Below are 7717 nucleotides of genomic sequence, written 5' to 3' on the forward strand. Positions count from 1 at the left end.
GAATGAGATATTTTCCAGATAGCTAGAGTTTCTGCTTCAGAAAGAATACTTTTGCTAATATTTTATAGAAGTGCATAGATTGATAGGAATAAATTATTTTTACATAGACAGTAGATATGAATGATAGCCAATTGGAATGTAAATTGTCTAAAAGCAAGCACACTCTTTGAATATTTATTATTGCTAAAACTAAGAGCAAAAGCCAATCACTTCTATTTTCCATCTCTTGAGAAAAGAAACAAGCTTCATCAGTAGACATTTTATAATCTGCATTCACAGGCTCTCATATGTATGATGGTTTGAATGAAAATGTCCCCCATAGGTTCCAAGTATTCAGACATTTTGTCCCCAGATGGTGGTGCTCTTTTGGGAGATTTTAGAATGCATGGCTATCCTGGAGGAAACACATCACTGGGGGTGGGTTTAGAGAGTTCCTAAGCCTTGCCAGATCTACAGGTTTTCTCTTGTTTCCTGTCCCTGCTGGAAGATGTAGAGCTTAGGTTCCACAACTCCTCCTCCAAGACGGACAGTAATTCCCCTGTAACTGTCTTCGTAAACTCTTTGTATTATAATTTGTTTTGGTTAGATTCTCTATCATAGCAATGGAACAGTGATTAATATAGTAAGTGGTACAAGAGAGTGGGCTGTTGACTATGAAGAACCTGACCATGTGGGGATTTGGAGGAATGTGGAAGACTTTGGAAGGATGGGTTAGAAAAACAGTTGATTACTGTAAGCACAGTTCAACAGGCCATTCTAGTAAGTGCCTAGAAGAAAGTAGTGCTGAGAAAAATGTAGTTCCAGAGAGAAATAAGGACTTTAGCAGAACTTGCGATATTTTGGCAAAGAGTCTCGCTGGAGTCAGCCCTCTACCAAAAAGCTTGCCTGAGGCTAACTTGAAAAGCAATGGACTAGTTTCTCTAGTGGAAGAAATTTCAAGATTGCCTAATGTAGAAATGGTGGTGCACCTATTAATGGTGAATATTATGCAGATCAGCAGTGAAAAAGAGCAAATGGGGCAGAAAGAAATACAGCTTGGATTGAAAATGGTATGAGGAGTCTTGGCCTGTTCTGGAGAGGATCCCTTTGATAAGGAGATTAAAGTGATTAAGAAGGGGCCTAGATATTCAAACTTAAACAATGGTAAGAGTACTTCCAGGGCAAGACCACATCAAGTGAAGCCTCCAACTTGTGAAAGAAAAATGCTGCAGGGACCACTGAAGGGAAAATCTTCTACAATGGATAAAGCAGGCTGGAGTCCATTCCAAACCTGCAGTCAAACTTGCCATTGTCTTTCAAGAGGTGCTGGATTTAGAGGCATAAAAGATGAAAGAGTGAAGGGGTCATCAGTTCTTCCACTGAGGTTTCAGAGAGCAGCTGAGGCCAGGCAGCATGCAGCAGGGGTTTTCCTGCATAAAGAAGGTCCTGATAGGTGATTGTGTGAAGTTGTGAAGGTTCAGTGAAGGTGAAGTCTGGTTGGCAATGGAGACCTCAAGAAGACTTTTGTGATGCCAGAAGTGTGAGGCATCTGCCAAGAAGACCTGCATACAGGGAGAGGGACCAGCTGAAAAGGAAGATATATGTTGCACTCAGCAAAGCTGGAGAGACTGAGCCATCTGAGCCCTTTGGAGTCAGACATGGAGCTACAGGATTTGCAGTCCGGTGTTTCCTTACTATGCTTCTATTCCTCCCTTTGGGAATGGTAATGTATATTCAGTTCTACTATATGTTGGGAGTATGTAATTTGTCTTTTTATTTTGCATGGGGCTTACAGGTAAGATATTTCCCTGAGTCTCAGAAAAGACTTTGGAAGGTGGACTTTTGAAGAGTATTGAGACCACTAATGACTATGGGGATTTTTAAAGTTGGACTAAATGCATTTTGCATTTTATATGGTCATGAACCTATGGGGGGTAGAGGATGGAATGTGATGACTTGAATGAAAATGTACCCCATAGTCTCCAAGCATTTGAACATTTTGTCCCCAGATGCTGGTGTTGTTTTGGGGGGTTTTAGAAGGTGTGGCTATCCTGCAGGAAGCACACCACAGGGGGTAGGCTTTGAGGGTTCTTAAGCTTTGCTGGATCTCCAATTCCTCTCTTGTTTCCTGTTCCTGCTGGAAGATGTAGAGCTTAGCTTCTGCTACTCCTCATCCAGCCACCTATGCCATCATACCTCCCTGCCAAGACAGACTGTAATTCCCCTCTAACCATAAGCACAAATAAACTCTTCCTTTTATCAGTTGTTTTGGTCAGTGTTTCTATCACAGTTTGTTAACTGTGTAAATTGGTTCATTGAGTATACGATTATATTTAACATTGTAACAAAATTTTTCTTGAGTCATTAAATGCAGGAAGTGGTGATCTCTGGTGTAATAAATATAACTCGGGTTCTGTTTTGAGGAGAATTTAGAGACAAATAGCCTCTCACTGATCACTATTGTACACTAAAATCATTCAGAAAAGATTATTTAAATATGCAAGTTATTGACTTGTAGCTAAGCTAAAGTGAAGCAGTGCATTTTGTGGGTGTCTTTGAAGTGGATCTCAGCTCTGCTGCTGCTCCTGCAGATGAGCTGTTACTGCAGACCTGGGAACTGTGGGAAGGTCTTGTATGGCAAAGGGAATACAGCCACTGGATGAATTTAAAGACAATACTGGACAAACTTGTAGGAGGGGCCATGAAGTGACTGTTTTGAGACCTTCATTTTCCTATTATCTTAATAACAGCAAAACATCAGGCTTTAAATTTGAAACCTGTCCTACATCCTCCAATAGCAATGAAGTAAAACAGTTTTTCACAAAATGGGTAGATACGTGGACATATGATGTGCCAAACGATATGTGTCTTAAATGCTTTACATCACTGGACAAAGTTTTTGGGCAATTTCCTGACTTTTGGATAAATATTTGTAAAAAAGCTGTTTTGAATAAACAACTCATGGCAAAACTATAAGAATCAGTTTGATGTGCTTCTCTCAGGTGCCATTGTTCCCTCTGGTGAACTGATAGCTGAGATGCTACAAATACCTTTTGTGTACAGTCTTAGATATGGTAATGGCTACACAATAGAAAAGTATAATGGAGGGCTTTGATTTCCTCCCTCTTACATATTTATACTTTTGTCAGGATTAACTGGTCAAATGACATTCAAGGAGCAGGTACAAAATATGATATGTTTGCTTTACTTTGACCTATGATTTGAGTCATTTTCTTCAAAGATATGGTATACTTCTAACAGTGAAATTTTGGGAAAGTCATGTTTTATCTCATATGTGGCTTAAAGACTTACTTTTCATGTGCTTTTGAAGGTATTCTTATATTCGTGTAAAGTAAGATGAATTTTTCTTTCATAGGTCAAATAATTATATTAAGTACAAAGCTGTCTACCAATCTCATGAAGACTTGGAAAAAACTTACAGTATTGGTCACATAGGAACAAGGTGCACAATAGTGATACAAGGGGATCCCATTAACCAAGTGAATCATGTAGGTTTTCTATGAGCAAGCTATGTCCACTTTACTGTATTTTTCTTTGTTTTAAAAATTTATTAGGTACATCCCTAATGTAATGTCTTCTGTGGAGTGTGTGCATGTATGCATGTGTGTGTGTGTGTGTGTGTGTGTGTGTCTGTGTGCACTTAGTGTATGTATCTTTCCATGTGGAACTATGCATAGCATGCATATGTGCATATAACACATGTGTACCTGTGTATGGGGACAAAAGAACAACACAGGGTTGATGATATTGCCTGGTCAATAGCTCTAGAGATCCACCTGGCTCTGGTCCCAAAGCACAGGTGTCATAGATGCAAATACTTCCTACTTTTTTGTGAGTGCTGGGACTCTAAACACAGGTTGTTTTGTTGTTCAGCAAGTATGGCACATCTTGGGCCATCTGCCCAATCCTTCCTTAATTTCTTGAATGACTGGAGAGTGAACTATTTAAGAGTATCAGTACCATCAAAGAAATTGTTCAGTCTTGTGAAAATCTATTTCCTTATTTAAATTAAAATGTTTTCTCCTTATTTTCTTAAGGATTCCTTCACTCTTAAGAGATACTGGATTTAACCACATCCTAAGAAGCAAAAACAACCCCCCCAATCATACATTATTTCATTCTATCTAAACATCGATTTAGAGGTCTAAGCTCTACCGAAGCAGGGCTGCACATGCGTTTGGTCTCCACTGTTTGCAGTCGTGATCCTACATTTTAAAGCCCTAAATTAAATAAGCCAGAACACAAATTTTTATTCCTATGATTGCTTAAAACTTTCCAAGTGATATTCGTAAATATGTCTATAAAATTAATAAATGTTATTATGTTATTATATGAACCCAAAAAAAGGAAATATGAAAAATTCACCTGGTCACAACCCTCCTAATTCTCATAAAATCAAGAATCCATGAATGGTTGTAACACTGTAGAAATTATGATTCCTGGGGGAGTTGCATCCAAGGTCATGGTAGGATAGATTCATTCTAGAGCTAGAATGTTATTTTATATTTTCATCTACTACTTTTGAAGCTTTAGAGTGGCATGAAATACATGCATTTTTGTATAGCGGCTTAAGTGTGTATTTTAATGACTATGATTGCTAATTTACTGAGGTGACCATAGAGTATTATCTCAGTTTGCCTTTAACACACATATACATTTATAATGTGAACCACAATTTAATTACACATGTAAATTTCATTGTACATAAGTACATCATTGAGAAAAAATTATTATAATTATTTTCAAAAATGTTTATATTCAGATAACAAGCCTGTCACTATCTTTTTTTATCCAACCCCCATTCATTTTTGTATTTAGGAAGCCCCATTACCGTGGTTGACAAGATGAAGAAAGCAGAAATGTGGCTCATTCAGTTCCACTGGGATCAGGAGTTTCCTCACACAACCTTACCTAATGTTGAGTTTGTTGGAGGACTCCACTGCAAACCAGCCATACTCTTGCCTAAGGTAAATATGTTACTTTTACTTTTGCTGTTTGTTTGATTTCATTTCAATGAAAATTCCTTGCTTTTACTCCATCAATTAAGGCATTATTTACTGTTCTCAGATTTTTTCAGGTTAGGGTGCAAAAGAGGTACGCTGGTCTTTTGGAGCATTCTTTTTTAAAATGATTCTTTGCAACTTTCTTACAAAATATCGCCTATACCAAATGTCTGCCACACGAAGCTCAGGGATTCTTGGGGAAGAAGGGGCAGAAAGATTGTGAAAGTCACAAGTGGTTGATAACCAGAGGAAATGGAGTTTTCCAGACAGCTTGTCAGTTACTCATGTGAACTGAGAGCAATGATAACAGCATGCACATAATCTAGGCAAGCACAATCATGTTTTTTAAATGTCTTATGACAAGCTTGTAGGAGACACTAAAGCTTCTTTGAGTAACATGTGTCTTGGATCACAGCTGCCTGCCTGAATTACCACAGAGAAAATATGTGCTACATGTACACACCTAATAATGCTTACCACTTGCTTTTGAAAACAGTGAATAAACTATGAAAAAAATTCTGGAAACATAGAATAATACCCCTTGAAAAACTACATCATACAGTTAAGTTATGTGACAAAACCAATTTTTCTTTGCTGCTAGACAGTATGCTTTCCTATAAGTTCCTGTGTATGTGTATACTCAAATGTGCTAAGGGTCACGTATCAGGGTTTATGTATAGAGATTAAGAGTACAAATTGAGGGAGTCTCTTCTTCCAACATGTAGATACCAGAGAACAAACTGAGGTCATCAGGCTTGACAACAAGTGAAATACCCACTGATCAGGCACACCTGCCCCTTAAATCTTTCTAAATATTTGAAATCCAACAGCAGTTTTTAATGTAAAACACTTAAGTCATATACAGTAACTTTCCCAAATCAAAGGCTAATGCAATCGTACTGTCAGCTTTGTACTCTATATCTGATACTTATGTACTTAAATGATTTCTGGATTCCCTTAAAGAGAAGCTTACAGTTGTATTAGAATTCAGAAAAGGAAAAGAAGGAAATGGAAGAGAACAAAATAACAATAAGATGACCATACTTAGTAATATTATCTGTTTTTATTTTCCAAACCAAGATTTTAATCCAAGTCAGATATTGTGACTTTATTTTCTTATCCTATTTTAAAATTTATGTCTTTAGTTTGGCAAGTTGGCTTTGTCGGTAATGATGCTTGTGGTCAAGCCTGACAACTTCAGTTTGAGCCCTGAAACTGAACAGGCATGTTTGCAAAGAGAGAACAAAATACTTACTGTACGATTCCCTCAGAATTTCACACACATGTGCTGTGAAATGCCCACAATACACACATATACATGCAAAAGAAATAAAAAATATATAAAAGAAAATATAATATTTATGTCTTCTCCAAAGTTACTTGTGTTTTCAGTACTTATCAAGTGTTCAGGTGACTTCTCCCTCTTTCATAAAGACATTGAAAATTTAGAGATTTCACAAACTGTCTTTCAATGTTTATACCATAAACTATAGAGGATTTGAGTCTAAAACCATAAAAAGAAAAATCAGTATAAGTATGTATGTATAGTGATTATTGATAAATGTTAGAGAAACCTTTCTATAACTCAGCATTAAAAAATGATTGTATAATTTTATGCTTGTATATCACATCTTTAAAATTTAAGGAATTACCATTTTTTTTCATAAAAAACACTTGAATTGCATTAAATTAGCTATAATAGGAGATTTATATGATACAATGTACATATTTATGTATGACAACCTTCAAATTGTTTTATACAGTGTCATTAACAACATTAAGTCATGTATAAAGGGAAATAAAAAAGAAAAGAAATGAAAATAGTAGAATGAAATCACATTTCTATAGCAAGAAAGATGAACATAAATTAGTTTTACATTTGTGAAAACATCTTCTATCTGTGAGATTTATATGATACAATGTACATATTTATGTATGACAACCTTCAAATTGTTTTATACAGTGTCATTAACAACATTAAGTCATGTATAAAGGGAAATAAAAAAGAAAAGAAATGAAAATAGTAGAATGAAATCACATTTCTATAGCAAGAAAGATGAACATAAATTAGTTTTACATTTGTGAAAACATCTTCTATCTGTTAACTCCAAAGTTTTAAGTTTTAATGTTGAAGATGGTAGTCCTTTTCTTAAAAGTGTTTTTACCAATACTTCTCTACTGATAATACTTCAGTTTATCTCAGAGTCTTTTTCATAACAATTTCTATCATCTTTTCCATGCTATTAGTCTTCTGTGATGAAATAATTTCTACCTTCATGGGAAATGGAAGAATTTGTCCAGAGCTGTGAAGAACAAGGTATTGTGGTATTGTCTCTAGAGACAATGTTTGGGAATATAACAGAAGAAAGGGCCAATACAATTGCATCAGCCTTTGCACAGATTGCACAAATGGTTATACAAAGTCCCCCATTGGAGGCCATTACATAATGAGTCACATAAAGTGTATGAAATTAAACAAATTTATTATGTGAAAAATGAAGTACTAGAACAGCTCTAATCATCTATAAGTCAAATAGATGATTTATAAAAGAAGATAAGCATGGCATGTGCTATGGTATAGAAGGTGATTTTGATTGACAATAGCATTAACATAAGAATTATGATCACAGAGAAACATGGATAATAGCCACATTTTGAAATTGTATTATGATGATATTGCTACCAAGAGTACATGAAAACAGTCAAATTCCGGC

At 35.9% G+C, this 7717-nt stretch overlaps 1 pseudogene; it reads left to right on the forward strand.

Moving 5' to 3' along the window:
- LOC103738652 overlaps positions 1–7451 on the forward strand; it is an 11615-nt pseudogene extending 4164 nt beyond the window's left edge.
- Positions 7452–7717: the final 266 nt, after the last annotated feature.

This window comes from Nannospalax galili, unplaced genomic scaffold (genome assembly GCF_000622305.1).
Source record: "Nannospalax galili isolate Female #2095 unplaced genomic scaffold, S.galili_v1.0 scaffold2759, whole genome shotgun sequence".
Lineage (NCBI taxonomy): Eukaryota > Metazoa > Chordata > Mammalia > Rodentia > Spalacidae > Nannospalax > Nannospalax galili.